Here is a 16,335-nt window from a genome sequence, read left to right on the forward strand (position 1 = left end):
TGTCAAGAAGCAGTGTGGCTTGGCTGGGTTGTGTTTCGGAGGATGCACAGCTCTCGACCTTCGCCTCTCCCGAGGCCATACGGGAGTTGCAGCGATGAGACAAGATTGTAACTACCAATTGGATACCACGAAATTGGGGAGAAAAAGGTATAAAAAAAATAATATGATTTCCCTTCGCTGGAAGTAAGGAGCCTGAACCATGAAAAACAGCCCCAGACCATTATTTCTCCTCCACCAAACTTTACAGTTGGCACAATGCATTCGGCCAGGTTATGTCTGTCGGACTGCCAGATAGTGAAGCGTGATTCATCACTCCAAAGAATGCGTTTACACAGCTCCAGTGTCCAATGGCAGCGAGCTTTACACCACTCATAGGCTTGTGTGTGGCTGCTCGGCAGTGGAAACCTATTTCATGTAGCTCCTGACAAACAGTTTTGTGCTGACGTTGCTTCCAGAGGCAGTTTGGAACTCGGTAGTGAGAGTTGCAACCGAGGACACGCTTCAGCACTCGGCGGTCCCATTCTGTGAGCTTGTGTGGCCTACCACTTTGCGGCTGAGCCTTGTTGCTCCTAGACATTTCCACTTACAGTTGACAGGGGCAGCTCTAGCAGGGCAGAAATTTGATGAACTGACTTGTTGGAAAGGCAGCATCCTATGGCGGTGCCACGTTGAAAGTCACTGAGCTCTTCAGTAAGGCCATTTTACTGCAAATGATCGTCTATGGAGATTGCATGGCTGTGTGCTCAATTTTATACACTTGTCAACAACGGGTGTGGCTGAAATAACCAAATCCACTAATTTGAAGGGGTGTCCACATACTTTTGTATATATAGTGTATATGCTACTGCTCGACCCAAAATAATTCAGCCGACTAAATGGAGTCAGCTGTAGAAATATCAAATTTACATAAGTATTCACAACCCTTTGATATGACAATCCAAACTGAGCTCAGGGGCTATAATTTCCTTTGATCCTCCTTGATTTATCATAACGACTTGATTGGAGTCCACCTGTGGCCAATTCACTTGTTTGGACATGATTTAGAAAGGAACACACCTGTCTATATAAGGTCCCACAGTTTACAGTGCATGTCAGAGCAGAAACTATACCATGAAGTCCAAGGAACTGTATGTAGATCTCCAAGACAGAATTGTGATGAGGTATATATCTGGGGAAGGGTATAAAACTATTTCTACAGTGTTTAAAGTTTCCAAGAGCACAGTGGTCTCCATCATTGGGAAATTGAAAAAATATGTAACTACCCATACTCATACAGACCAAGAAGGAAATAAATTCCACAAATTAACTTTTAACAAGGCACACCTGTTAATTGAAATGCATTCCAGGTGACTACCTCATGAAGCTGGTTGAGAGAATGCCAAGCGTGTACAAAGGTGTCATCAAGGCAAAGGGTGGCTACTTTGAAGAATCTCAAATATAAAATATATTTTGATTTGTTTAACCCTTTTTTGGTTACTACATGATTCCATAGGTGTCATTTCATAGTTTTCTTCACGATTATTCTACAATGTAGAAAATAGTAAAAATAAAGAAAAACCCTTGAATGAGTAGGTGTGTCCAAACCTTTGACTGGTACTATATGTAAATGAAATATTTCTGTATTTCATTTTCAATAAACAATTTCTAAAACCTGTTTTTACTTTGTCATTGTGTGGTATTGTGTGTAGATGGATGAGAGCACTTTTTTAAAATACATTTTCAATTTAGGCTGTTACACAACAAAATGTTGAATAAGTCCAGGGGTATGAATACTTTCTGAAGGCACTGTATGTCTCTTGCTATCTGATTCTGTCTGTTATCCATCTGAATAACATATCACCAGAGAGGTGTGTGTGTGTGTGTGTGTGTGTGTGTGTGTGTGTGTGTGTGTGTGTGTGTGAGAATCAGACCAATGTTTTGACCAGTGGATGCTCCCATCTCTCTACCCCCTCAGACACGCTCTACAGTTTTGTGATCACAGAGACGGAAGAACTACCACCCACACAAACTAACGCCTGTAGCTAGTGCTCTTCACTTCAATTAGAGAGAAGATCTAATGGATATGTCTGTGTGAATCAACAAACATTAATGAATTGAGATGGATAAATAGAAAACAAACATGGCTATCGCTATCTGTTAAAATTGTGGATTTGTGTTCATAAAACCAACGTTGATGTCCATTCATTTTATCCAGACCTTAGTGCATTTGTGGTGTCTCTAAGTATGTTGCTTTCACAATTGTTTAGTAAATTCATATTAAATAAAACATTCCATAATTTAACAGTAAAGCAATAGCCCACTTGTTTACAGTCCACTGTGTTAGTTCAGTAGAATATACAGTATTATGCATTCAAGGAACAAATCATGATTAAGAAGAGAGACAATTGAACTGTCTGTGTTGGTTTTGGTTAATTTTGTCAGATGTTTGTAAATGGGGCACCCAGGCCTTTGAGACAGACTACTGATTGATTGCAGATGAATGAATTCCTCACTCTGTTCACAATAGGTGTTCAGTGTTGCTGCCTGTCTCTTTGTGTTGTGTTTTCTGGGTGCCATTGGCTGGTTCTTTCTGTAACAGTGGAAGCTCATATTGTGCTTGGAAGTGTGTGAAAGGGGGCATGCCATGACTGCCAGTCAGGGGGAGAAGGAGCTAAATGCCCAGATCTACAGGGCACTTTAGTGTGTGTGTGTGGTGGTATGGGGGATGTTGATGGATGGGGGTTGAATAATGATGAGATGATGATAGGCCCGGGCCTCATCCGTACCCCTGTTTCCCATGGCCCCTGGGACGGGGTGGTACAACAGTCTGGCACGGCCTCTCAGAGAACAGACCTGCACTTGTCTAGGGGAGCCATGTTTGTAAAGTCTCAGTTGATGCTCAGCTGATGATAAGGCTGATATGGCGCTGTTTGATCCAGGGCATTGCTCTGTCACCCCCAACCACTCCGTGAATACAAATTCAATTGACATCCTGTTTTCATTTTCCTGCCGATACCCTTCACACCACCTGTTCACACGTAACCATTCACACCGTAGATATTCAATGACTTCATGAATAGCTTCATTTAGAGACCAGGTATTTTCATTCTCTCATACAATTCATGGGCCATTGTGTTCACTGCAATACCTCCTTGACCTTGACGGTTTAAAGCTCAAATATGCAACATTGAGGATTTTATTCCCTGAACAACTCAGCACTTGTAGCCTCTGCCTATTCTGATTACAGCATGGGTGTACACTCGTGCAGTTGTGGATAATATTGTGGTCACTCCCCATCGACCGTCTGTCCAATGAGGGTCCTTGCTGCAGGCTTCCATTTGCAGTTTCAATAGTACCATAGTGTTGCCTGGCAACCAGAATTGGCACATTTCGGGGAGGATCTATGTAGATGGCAGCAGCTGTAATTCACTTCAGCAGAGAGTGAGTGAGAGAGAGAGAACGTGGAGGTACAGATATTGAGGGAGAAGAGAGTCTAAAGTCAGAGAGGAGGAAAAGGGGGAGAGGAACGGGGTCAGAGACGCAGGGAGGGAGTGATAGAGGTAGAGGAGTCACCATCTCTTGCCTTCATCGAGAAAGTTTGCTTCTGCGGCCAAAGAGGAGGAGGAGAGGGAGGAGGAAGAAGAGGCCCATTGCTAAGCCTGTTTGAGACTGTGTCTATCAGAGAAGAGAGGCATGTGTGGTGTATGAAGGATTATTCCTCAGTGCTTCTGTACTCCCACAGACTCCAGTATCTTCTGGAGCGGTGGATCTATAGCCATGCCTCCCCACAGACTACCAGCCTGACACACGCTCTGGAGGGACGGCAACAGAGGACAGCCTGAGTGACCTGGATACCAGCTGTTGCAGTCTACGGTGTAGAAGTTATTTTAAGCAGATCCTGACTTCAATTTGATCTGAGTTGATCCAAACAGATCCAAATAGATTTTGGTCTGGATCCTGATCTAAGACTGCTTTAGATGGACCTGGTTCTCATCTGGGTTGGTGTTTGTTGAGACACACGTCCAGAACGGTTTTAACCTGGGGAGTTCCATAGAAGCACTGTAGTGCTCCAGAGAAGTTTACCCACTCAGGACCAAGACAGTGTGCCAGAAGAGGAGGATCTATGTCTGGATTTACACATTGAACACCTGGGCAATGTTCTAATACCTGTGGTGCCATGATGTTTACTGGATCTGCTAACATACAACACCTGGCACCATGGGCTAACCAGCGCTGTCTCCTTATCTTGGCCCCCTGTTGATCTTCTGCAGGAGAACTTAGGAGCAGAAAAATGTGGAAATTTAAGACATTCTGTATGGATTATTGGCATGTGTTGTGTCTACATCCTCACAATACTGTTCATAAGAGGTAAGTCGATTTTACACTAGATATTTTGCGATTTGTTCTGCAGGATGAAACACTTTAATTTGTGCCTGCGGCTCATGGATCTTTCTTCCTGCTCACATTTGAACACTCCAAATTGGAATTTAAAAAATCTCTGTGGAATTAATTGGTATAGATGTTTTATAGACAGAAACTAAGAAGAACACACAGGGCAGTGTTTAGGCATAGTGCTAACAGTAAGTGTGATTGTGTGAGACATTAACCTGGGGTGTGAGCTGGCTGGACCACAATCGATTTCCCTGAGAGGAACAAGCCACTTGGTTGGGTCACTTGGTCTCTTGGTAATGCTTGTCTACTTAATGTTGTCTACTATAATGGGATTGGAGCTGATCAGTGCTTAGAAAGAGAGAAGAGGAAGGGTGACTGGACTCGATATCCACTCATCCATCGTGGTGTTCACCTTTCACCTAGTGCAGGATCTATGCAGGGTTGAGTACTGCTCCCATCGGAGCAGGTAGGGAATCTGTCTTTGAGCCTACACGTTACAGGTAGTGAATCTGTCTTTATGAGCCTACACGTTACAGGTAGTGAATCTGTCTTTATGAGCCTTACACGTTACAGGTAGTGAATCTGTCTTTATGAGCCTACACGTTACAGGTAGTGAATCTGTCTTTATGAGCCTACACGTTACAGGTAGTGAATCTGTCTTTATGAGCCTACATGTTACAGGTAGTGAATCTGTCTTTATGAGCCTACATGTTACAGGTAGTGAATCTGTCTTTATGAGCCTACACGTTACAGGTAGTGAATCTGTCTTTGTGAGCCTACACGTTACAGGTAGTGAATCTGTCTTTGTGAGCCTACACGTTACAGGTAGTGAATCTGTCTTTGTGAGCCTACACGTTACAGGTAGTGAATCTGTCTTTATGAGCCTACACGTTACAGGTAGTGAATCTGTCTTTGTGAGCCTACACGTTACAGGTAGTGAATCTGTCTTTATGAGCCTACACGTTACAGGTAGTGAATCTGTCTTTGTGAGCCTACACGTTACAGGTAGTGAATCTGTCTTTGTGAGCCTACATGTTACAGGTAGTGAATCTGTCTTTGTGAGCCTACACGTTACAGGTAGTGAATCTGTCTTTATGAGCCTACACGTTACAGGTAGTGAATCTGTCTTTGTGAGCCTACACCTTACAGGTAGCGAATCTGTCTTTATGAGCCTACACCGTTACAGGTAGCGAATCTGTCTTTAAGCCTACACCTTACAGGTAGTGAATCTGTCTTTGTGAGCCTACACGTTACAGGTAGTGAATCTGTCTTTATGAGCCTACACGTTACAGGTAGTGAATCTGTCTTTATGAGCCTACACGTTACAGGTAGTGAATCTGTCTTTGTGAGCCTACACGTTACAGGTAGTGAATCTGTCTTTGTGAGCCTACATGTTACAGGTAGTGAATCTGTCTTTGTGAGCCTACACGTTACAGGTAGTGAATCTGTCTTAATGAGCCTACACGTTACAGGTAGTGAATCTGTCTTTGTGAGCCTACACCTTACAGGTAGCGAATCTGTCTTTAAGCCTACACCTTACAGGTAGCGAATCTGTCTTTATGAGCCTACACGTTACAGGTAGCGAATCTGTCTTTAAGCCTACACCTTACAGGTAGCGAATCTGTCTTTATGAGCCTACACGTTACAGGTAGCGAATCTGTCTTTAAGCCTACACCTTACAGGTAGCGAATCTGTCTTTATGAGCCTACACGTTACAGGGCAGGGATTTATTCATGTTGCCGTGCAGTCTTCTTGGAGTGTTAGCTATAAGATTAGATTTAATGTTGGATGATTGTATCGCAGGTCAGTGCTATCAGCTTAGTGGCAGAAACATAGAGTGGGGAATGATCTTCAAACGGCTTTAAGTAAGTGCAGGGCAGGTCATCTTACTGAATCTAGTCAGAGGGTTTCCTCTCAGCGTTTGGTATACAGCACTGTACATAAAGTAGGTAGTTTACGCAATAGGAAGGTGGAGCCGTGCACACCTACGAAGCATTCTTCAATTCATCCTCCCCTATCCCCTCTACAGGGACTATAAAATACTCCCCGTGTCTCTGACTGCCTGTCACGAGCGGATAGCTGACATTCTATATTCTAGTACAGCTGCTGTGATTCCACCCTGCTGTTGAGAATACGAATGTTTAGCTGACTCCCACAGAAAAGACGTTATCTACACCCCCCCGGCAGAGATGTGTTGTAAGAGGCCGACACTAATATCATGCATTTTGAGGTATGCTGCATTTTGAAGCTTCAAGAGCAATGACAAAATGGTTTTATGTTCTACATAACCATAAAGCATCCGTACTCGCTGGTGATAATCGAACCTATGATAATCCATTTATTAACTTAGCTAATAACTCTCACCTTCTGCAACTTCACCACTGTTAAAGTAACATTTCATATTGATATACATCACAGGCGTAGCCTACATGTGGAGTTTTTCTCATGCATAACCCATACAGTTGGTTTGATGTTGCCAAACCGCATCAGGCCTGAGTTTGATGTCTAAATTAGGAGACATGGTAGACTGATCCAGAGTCTGTGGAACCCTCAGAAGCACCTGTCACACTGTCACATCTATCCTAATGTATTCTCACACACACACACACACATGCACACACACACTGTGGTCATTAGTATTCATAGGATGAGGACATTTCCATAATGCATTGCATAGCAGTTATTTTACCCTGAAAACAGTGCCTCCTGTCACTTTATATTGCTGGGAATTCTCATCAGTTGTAGGTACAGTCGTCACACTGGATGGATGGGTGTTGAGTCAGTCACGTTTCTTCTGGTATTACAATGCTATTGTAAGGAGCGAGCGGTCGCATCTGCACTCGGTCCGCAGGTAGTATTACATTTCATTACATTTCATTATAGTACAACGGTTTGATTTGTCTAATCTTAGCAATTTTTCTTCTTAGCTAGCTACATAGCCGTCTTTGTATCATAGATAATTGCGTAATTATCGTATTTCGTCGTCCTAACGCAGTCTACACCGCCCTGCAGCTAGCTAGCTAGCTAACGTCTACCGTTAGCTAGTCCACCGTCTACCGATTAGCAGCACAACTTACACTCAACTGAACGACTTGATTAGTGTAGTGTTAGCTAGCTACATAGTTGTCTTTGCTGCACAGGTAGTATCACATTTTTCATTTCATTACAGTACAACAGGCTTGATTTGTTTGATCGTAGCTAGCTACATAGCTAGCTACATAGCCGTCTTTGTATCAAAGATAATTGTGTAGTCTTGAGCGATTTCCTAGGTTAGCTAGCCAGCTATTGTCGTTCTTTTAACGCAACGTAACGTAAATCAACACTGCTAGCTAGCCAGCTAGCCCCGAATAGCAGCACAGTAGCACAGTAGAAACCATTACACTCAACGGAACGACTTGATTAGTGTAGTGTCAACAACGCAGACACTGCCAGCTAGCCTACATAGTCAACAACGCAGCCTCTGCCAGCTAGCCTATTTCAGCAGTACTGTATCATTTTAATCATTTTAGTCAATAAGATTCTTGCTACGTAAGCTTAACTTTCTGAACACTCGAGACGTGTAGTCCACTTGTCATTCCAATCTCCTTTGCATTAGCGTAGCCTCTTGTGTAGCCTGTCAAATATGTGTCTGTCTATCCCTGTTCTCTCCTCTCTGCACAGACCATACAAACGCTCCACACCGCGTGGCCGCGGCCACCCTAATCTGGTGGTCCCAGCGCGCACGACCCACGTGGAGTTCCAGGACTCCGGTAGCCTCTGGAACTGCCGACTGCGGCCAACAAGGCAGAGTTCATCTCAGCCTATGCCTCCCTCCAGTCCCTCGACTTCTTGGCACTGACGGAAACATGGATCACCACAGACAACACTGCTACTCCTACTGCTCTCTCTTCGTCTGCCCACGTGTTCTCGCACACCCCGAGAGCTTCTGGTCAGCGGGGTGGTGGCACCGGGATCCTCATCTCTCCCAAGTGGTCATTCTCTCTTTCTCCCCTTACCCATCTGTCTATCGCCTCCTTTGAATTCCATGCTGTCACAGTTACCAGCCCTTTCAAGCTTAACATCCTTATCATTTATCGCCCTCCAGGTTCCCTCGGAGAGTTCATCAATGAGCTTGATGCCTTGATAAGCTCCTTTCCTGAGGACGGCTCACCTCTCACAGTTCTGGGCGACTTTAACCTCCCCACGTCTACCTTTGACTCATTCCTCTCTACCTCCTTCTTTCCACTCCTCTCCTCTTTTGACCTCACCACCCTCTCACCTTCCCCCCCTACTCACAAGGCAGGAAATACGCTCAACCTCATCTTTACTAGATGCTGTTCTTCCACTAACCTCATTGCAACTTCCCTCCAAGTCTCCGACCACTACCTTGTATCCTTCTCCCTCTCGCTCTCATCCAACACTTCCCACACTGCCCCTACTCGGATGGTATCGCGCCGTCCCAACCTTCGCTCTCTCTCCCCCGCTACTCTCTCCTCTTCCATCCTATCATCTCTTCCCTCTGCTCAAACCTTCTCCAACCTATCTCCTGATTCTGCCTCCTCAACCCTCCTCTCCTCCCTTTCTGCATCCTTTGACTCTCTATGTCCCCTATCCTCCAGGCCGGCTTGGTCCTCCCCTCCCGCTCCGTGGCTCAACGACTCATTGCGAGCTCACAGAACAGGGCTCCGGGCAGCCGAGCGGAAATGGAGGAAAACTCGCCTCCCTGCGGACCTGACATCCTTTCACTCCCTCCTCTCTACATTTTCCTCTTCTCTCTCTGCTGCTAAAGCCACTTTCTACCACTCTAAATTCCAAGCATCTGCCTCTAACCCTAGGAAGCTCTTTGCAACCTTCTCCTCCCTCCTGAATCCTCCTCCCCCCCCCTCCTCCCTCTCTGCAGATGACTTCGTCAACCATTTTGAAAAGAAGGTCGACGACATCCGATCCTCGTTTGCTAAGTCAAACGACACCGCTGGTTCTGCTCACACTGCCCTACCCTGTGCTCTGACCTCTTTCTCCCCTCTCTCCAGATGAAATCTCGCGTCTTGTGACGGCCGGCCGCCCAACAACCTGCCCGCTTGACCCTATCCCCTCCTCTCTTCTACAGACCATTTCCGGAGACCTTCTCCCTTACCTCACCTCGCTCATCAACTCATCCCTGACCGCTGGCTACGTCCCTTCCGTCTTCAAGAGAGCGAGAGTTGCACCCCTTCTGAAAAAACCTACACTCGATCCCTCCGATGTCAACAACTACAGACCAGTATCCCTTCTTTCTTTTCTCTCCAAAACTCTTGAACGTGCCGTCCTTGGCCAGCTCTCCCGCTATCTCTCTCAGAATGACCTTCTTGATCCAAATCAGTCAGGTTTCAAGACTAGTCATTCAACTGAGACTGCTCTTCTCTGTATCACGGAGGCGCTCCGCACTGCTAAAGCTAACTCTCTCTCCTCTGCTCTCATCCTTCTAGACCTATCGGCTGCCTTCGATACTGTGAACCATCAGATCCTCCTCTCCACCCTCTCCGAGTTGGGCATCTCCGGCGCGGCCCACGCTTGGATTGCGTCCTACCTGACAGGTCGCTCCTACCAGGTGGCGTGGCGAGAATCCGTCTCCACACCACGTGCTCTCACCACTGGTGTCCCCCAGGGCTCTGTTCTAGGCCCTCTCCTATTCTCGCTATACACCAAGTCACTTGGCTCTGTCATAACCTCACATGGTCTCTCCTATCATTGCTATGCAGACGACACACAATTAATCTTCTCCTTTCCCCCTTCTGATGATCAGGTGGCGAATCGCATCTCTGCATGTCTGGCAGACATATCAGTGTGGATGACGGATCACCACCTCAAGCTGAACCTCGGCAAGACGGAGCTGCTCTTCCTCCCGGGAAGGACTGCCCGTTCCATGATCTCGCCATCACGGTTGACAACTCCATTGTGTCCTCCTCCCAGAGCGCTAAGAACCTTGGCGTGATCCTGGACAACACCCTGTCGTTCTCAACTAACATCAAGGCGGTGGCCCGTTCCTGTAGGTTCATGCTCTACAACATCCGCAGAGTACGACCCTGCCTCACACAGGAAGCGGCGCAGGTCCTAATCCAGGCACTCGTCATCTCCCGTCTGGATTACTGCAACTCGCTGTTGGCTGGGCTCCCTGCCTGTGCCATTAAACCCCTACAACTCATCCAGAACGCCGCAGCCCGTCTGGTGTTCAACCTTCCCAAGTTCTCTCACGTCACCCCGCTCCTCCGCTCTCTCCACTGGCTTCCAGTTGAAGCTCGCATCCGCTACAAGACCATGGTGCTTGCCTACGGAGCTGTGAGGGGAACGGCACCTCAGTACCTCCAGGCTCTGATCAGGCCCTACACCCAAACAAGGGCACTGCGTTCATCCACCTCTGGCCTGCTCGCCTCCCTACCACTGAGAAAGTACAGTTCCCGCTCAGCCCAGTCAAAACTGTTCGCTGCTCTGGCCCCCCAATGGTGGAACAAACTCCCTCACGACGCCAGGACAGCGGAGTCAATCACCACCTTCCGGAGACACCTGAAACCCCACCTCTTTAAGGAATACCTAGGATAGGATAAAGTAATCCCTCTCACCCCCCCCTAAAATATTTAGATGCACTACTGTTCCACTGGATGTCATAAGGTGAATGCACCAATTTGTAAGTCGCTCTGGATAAGAGCGTCTGCTAAATGACTTAAATGTAAATGTAAATGGTATTGACACATGCTAAACATTGCTAATTGGAATACTGAATAGCATTTCTTCTTATTCCTCTTCCTTGTATTTCCTCTTAGTTGAATATCTCAGTCCATTATGGTGCAATGGGAGACATTCTATGTGCTGCTTCATTATCTTCCATCCATGACAGAGCTTGAAGGAGCTGAATACAGACACTACAGAGAACATCTTGAAATGGGAAAGTGAAAAGAATAGGTGATGAGAGAGGAATAGAGAAACTAAGAGGCTATACCGATACAGAAAGGCAGGGGGACTGTACAGTAGCTCTTATATCCTTTGGGATTGCATTAGAGATATGGAGGGAGGGAGAGGAGGAGCCTCTAAATTCATACTAAGAAATGCCTATCTCTCTTCCTATTTTTCCTCATTGTTTATATGCAAACATTCAGTGCTGGACCCTGAAAGACTATATTAATAGAGGTGCTTCTACCTCTCTCTCTCTCTCCATCTCAATCACAGCAGTGGAGGAACACAGTGGACAGGCCATGGACACTATACCCTCTGTCCCATTTGTGGGCGAGTCTCTCGCTCTGTGTGTGTGTGTGTGTGTGTGTGTGTGTGTGTGTGTGTGTGTGTGTGTGTGTGTGTGTGTGTGTGTGTGTGTGTGTGTGTGTGCATGTGAGAGACACTGTAGTCTCTTCCATTATGAAAACCTGTTATTTATGCCTGATCAAAAATACTTCATTATGTTCCTGATTCCTCAGTCACTGGAATAACGTAGTCATTATGGGTTGTGACTCGAAACATCAGCAGAGAGTTTACAGTAACATGGTCAGATTCTGTTCCAAGACTTTAGCTGTTGTTAAAGCAAGGCCGGTGTAGTAACTGAAAACAGCCTTTCCCAGCTGCTGAACTGGGGCTAACCCTCCCCCTGCTTGGCCTTCCTATTGAGAGCTCTGTCATTTTTGGACATGGGCCCAGGTACTAGGCACGCGCGTACACACACACGCGTACACACACAGCACAGCACAGCACAGGCATCACCATTGGGGATCATAGACAGTCCCAGCCAGATGGGTTAGGGTGCGTTGTAAGGAAACAAAAATAAGGGTTGTCCTCAAGAAAGCAAGGAGAGAGGGAAAGAGTGGTGTAGTAGTGAACAGTATGGGTGGAGAGAGGGGGGGGGGGTGGTGAGGTAGTGAACAGTATGGGTGGAGAGAGGGAAAGAGTGGTGTAGTAGTGAACAGTATGGGTGGAGAGAGGGGGGGGGTAGTGAACAGTATGGGTGGAGAGAGGGAAAGAGTGGTGTAGTAGTGAACAGTATGGGTGGAGAGAGGGGGTGAGGTAGTGAACAGTATGGGTGGAGAGAGGGAAAGAGTGGTGTAGTAGTGAACAGTATGGGTGGAGAGAGGGGGTAGTGAACAGTATGGGTGGAGAGAGGGAAAGAGTGGTGTAGTAGTGAACAGTATGGGTGGAGAGAGGGGGGTAGTGAACAGTATGGGTGGAGAGAGGGAAAGAGTGGTGTAGTAGTGGACAGTATGGGTGGAGAGAGGGGGTGGTGAGGTAGTGAACAGTATGGGTGGAGAGAGGTAAAGAGTGGTGTAGTAGTGAACAGTATGGGTGGAGAGAGGGGGTGGTGAGGTAGTGAACAGTATGGATGGAGAGAGGGAAAGAGTGGTGTAGTAGTGAACAGTATGGGTGAAGAGAGGGGGTGGTGAGGTAGTGAACAGTATGGGTGGAGAGAGGGAAAGAGTGGTGTAGTAGTGGACAGTATGGGTGGAGAGAGGGGGTGGTGAGGTAGTGAACAGTATGGGTGGAGAGAGGTAAAGAGTGGTGTAGTAGTGAACAGTATGGGTGGAGAGAGGGGGGGGGTGGTGAGGTAGTGAACAGTATGGATGGAGAGAGGGAAAGAGTGGTGTAGTAGTGAACAGTATGGGTGAAGAGAGGGGGGTGGTGAGGTAGTGAACAGTATGGGTGGAGAGAGGGAAAGAGTGGTGTAGTAGTGAACAGTATGGGTGGAGAGAGGGGGGGGGGTAGTGAACAGTATGGGTGGAGAGAGGGAAAGAGTGGTGTAGTAGTGAACAGTATGGGTGGAGAGAGGGGGGGTAGTGAACAGAGTATGGGTGGAGAGAGGGAAAGAGTGGTGTAGTAGTGAACAGTATGGGTGGAGAGAGGGGGTAGTGAACAGTATGGGTGGATAGAGGGAAAGAGTGGTGTAGTAGTGAACAGTATGGGTGGAGAGAGGGGGGTAGTGAACAGTATGGGTGGAGAGAGGGAAAGAGTGGTGTAGTAGTGAACAGTATGGGTGGAGAGAGGGGGGTAGTGAACAGTATGGGTGGATAGAGGGAAAGAGTGGTGTAGTAGTGAACAGTATGGGTGGAGAGAGGGGGTGGTGAGGTAGTGAACAGTATGGGTGGAGAGAGGGGGGGTAGTGAACAGTATGGGTGGAGAGAGGGAAAGAGTGGTGTATGGGTGGAGAGAGGGGGCGGTAGTGAACAGTATGGGTGGATAGAGGGAAAGAGTGGTGTAGTAGTGAACAGTATGGGTGGAGAGAGGGGGGTGGTGAGGTAGTGAACAGTATGGGTGGAGAGAGGGAAAGAGTGGTGTAGTAGTGAACAGTATGGGTGGAGAGAGGGGGTAGTGAACAGTATGGGTGGAGAGAGGGAAAGAGTGGTGTAGTAGTGAACAGTATGGGTGGAGAGAGGGGGTAGTGAACAGTATGGGTGGAGAGAGGGAAAGAGTGGTGTAGTAGTGGACAGTATGGGTGGAGAGAGGGGGTGGTGAGGTAGTGAACAGTATGGGTGGAGAGAGGTAAAGCGTGGTGTAGTAGTGAACAGTATGGGTGGAGAGAGGGGGTGGTGAGGTAGTGAACAGTATGGATGGAGAGAGGGAAAGAGTGGTGTAGTAGTGAACAGTATGGGTGAAGAGAGGGGGTGGTGAGGTAGTGAACAGTATGGGTGGAGAGAGGGAAAGAGTGGTGTAGTAGTGAACAGTATGGGTGGAGAGAGGGGGGTAGTGAACAGTATGGGTGGAGAGAGGGAAAGAGTGGTGTAGTAGTGAACAGTATAGGTGGAGAGAGGGGGGGTAGTGAACAGAGTATGGGTGGAGAGAGGGAAAGAGTGGTGTAGTAGTGAACAGTATGGGTGGAGAGAGGGGGGTAGTGAACAGTATGGGTGGATAGAGGGAAAGAGTGGTGTAGTAGTGAACAGTATGGGTGGAGAGAGGGGGTAGTGAACAGTATGGGTGGAGAGAGGGAAAGAGTGGTGTAGTAGTGAACAGTATGGGTGGAGAGAGGGGGTAGTGAACAGTATGGGTGGATAGAGGGAAAGAGTGGTGTAGTAGTGAACAGTATGGGTGGAGAGAGGGGGTGGTGAGGTAGTGAACAGTATGGGTGGAGAGAGGGAGGGGTTGTGTAGTGGTGAACAGTATGGGTGGAGAGAGGGGGGTGGTGTAGTAGTGAACAGTATGGGTGGAGAGAGGGGGTAGTGAACAGTATGGGTGGAGAGAGGGAAAGAGTGGTGTAGTAGTGAACAGTATGGGTGGAGAGAGGGGGTAGTGAACAGTATGGGTGGATAGAGGGAAAGAGTGGTGTAGTAGTGAACAGTATGGGTGGAGAGAGGGGGGGTAGTGAATAGTATGGGTGGAGAGAGGGAAAGAGTGGTGTAGTAGTGAACAGTATGGGTGGAGAGAGGGGGTAGTGAACAGTATGGGTGGATAGAGGGAAAGAGTGGTGTAGTAGTGAACAGTATGGGTGGAGAGAGGGGGGTGGTGAGGTAGTGAACAGTATGGGTGGAGAGAGGGGGGTAGTGAACAGTATGGGTGGAGAGAGGGAAAGAGTGGTGTATGGGTGGAGAGAGGGGGCGGTAGTGAACAGTATGGGTGGATAGAGGGAAAGAGTGGTGTAGTAGTGAACAGTATGGGTGGAGAGAGGGGGTGGTGAGGTAGTGAACAGTATGGGTGGAGAGAGGGAAAGAGTGGTGTAGTAGTGAACAGTATGGGTGGAGAGAGAGGGGGTAGTGAACAGTATGGGTGGAGAGAGGGAAAGAGTGGTGTAGTAGTGAACAGTATGGGTGGAGAGAGGGGGTAGTGAACAGTATGGGTGGAGAGAGGTAAAGCGTGGTGTAGTAGTGAACAGTATGGGTGGAGAGAGGGGGGTGGTGAGGTAGTGAACAGTATGGATGGAGAGAGGGAAAGAGTGGTGTAGTAGTGAACAGTATGGGTGAAGAGAGGGGGGGGTGAGGTAGTGAACAGTATGGGTGGAGAGAGGGAAAGAGTGGTGTAGTAGTGAACAGTATGGGTGGAGAGAGGGGGGGTAGTGAACAGTATGGGTGGAGAGAGGGAAAGAGTGGTGTAGTAGTGAACAGTATGGGTGGAGAGAGGGGGGGTAGTGAACAGAGTATGGGTGGAGAGAGGGAAAGAGTGGTGTAGTAGTGAACAGTATGGGTGGAGAGAGGGGGTAGTGAACAGTATGGGTGGATAGAGGGGGTAGTGAACAGTATGGGTGGATAGGGAAAGAGTGGTGTAAAGAGTGGTGTGGTGTAGTAGTGAACAGTATGGGTGGAGAGAGGGGGGTAGTGAACAGTATGGGTGGAGAGAGGGAAAGAGTGGTGTAGTAGTGAACAGTATGGGTGGATTGAGGGGGTAGTGAACAGTATGGGTGGATAGAGGGAAAGAGTGGTGTAGTAGTGAACAGTATGGGTGGAGAGAGGGGGGGTGGTGAGGTAGTGAACAGTATGGGTGGAGAGAGGGAGGGGTTGTGTAGTGGTGAACAGTATGGGTGGAGAGAGGGGGTGGTGTAGTAGTGAACAGTATGGGTGGAGAGAGGGGGGGTAGTGAACAGTATGGGTGGAGAGAGGGAAAGAGTGGTGTATGGGTGGAGAGAGGGGGCGGTAGTGAACAGTATGGGTGGATAGAGGGAAAGAGTGGTGTAGTAGTGAACAGTATGGGTGGAGAGAGGGGGGTGGTGAGGTAGTGAACAGTATGGGTGGAGAGAGGGAGGGGTTGTGTAGTGGTGAACAGTATGGGTGGAGAGAGGGGGTGGTGTAGTAGTGAACAGTATGGGTGGAGAGAGGGAGGGGTTGTGTAGTGGTGAACAGTATGGGTGGAGAGAGGGAAAGAGTGGTGTAGTAGTGAACAGTATGGGTGGAGAGAGGGGGGGTAGTGAACAGTATGGGTGGATAGAGGGAAAGAGTGGTGTAGTAGTGAACAGTATGGGTGGAGAGAGGGGGGGTGGTGAGGTAGTGAACAGTATGGGTGGAGAGGGGAGGGGTTGTGTAGTGGTGAACAGTATGGGTGGAGAGAGGG

The 16,335-nt window shown here is 47.8% G+C and overlaps 1 protein-coding gene across 3 annotated transcripts in view; it reads left to right on the top strand.

Annotated features, from left to right (window-relative positions):
- The window catches only part of LOC115102091 (IQ motif and SEC7 domain-containing protein 1-like), a 236,841-nt gene that overhangs the window by 133,865 nt on the left and 86,641 nt on the right, over positions 1 to 16,335 (top strand). The gene's annotated exons all lie outside the window — the stretch shown is intronic.

Source organism: Oncorhynchus nerka, linkage group LG20 (genome assembly GCF_034236695.1).
Source record: "Oncorhynchus nerka isolate Pitt River linkage group LG20, Oner_Uvic_2.0, whole genome shotgun sequence".
Taxonomy (NCBI): domain Eukaryota; kingdom Metazoa; phylum Chordata; class Actinopteri; order Salmoniformes; family Salmonidae; genus Oncorhynchus; species Oncorhynchus nerka.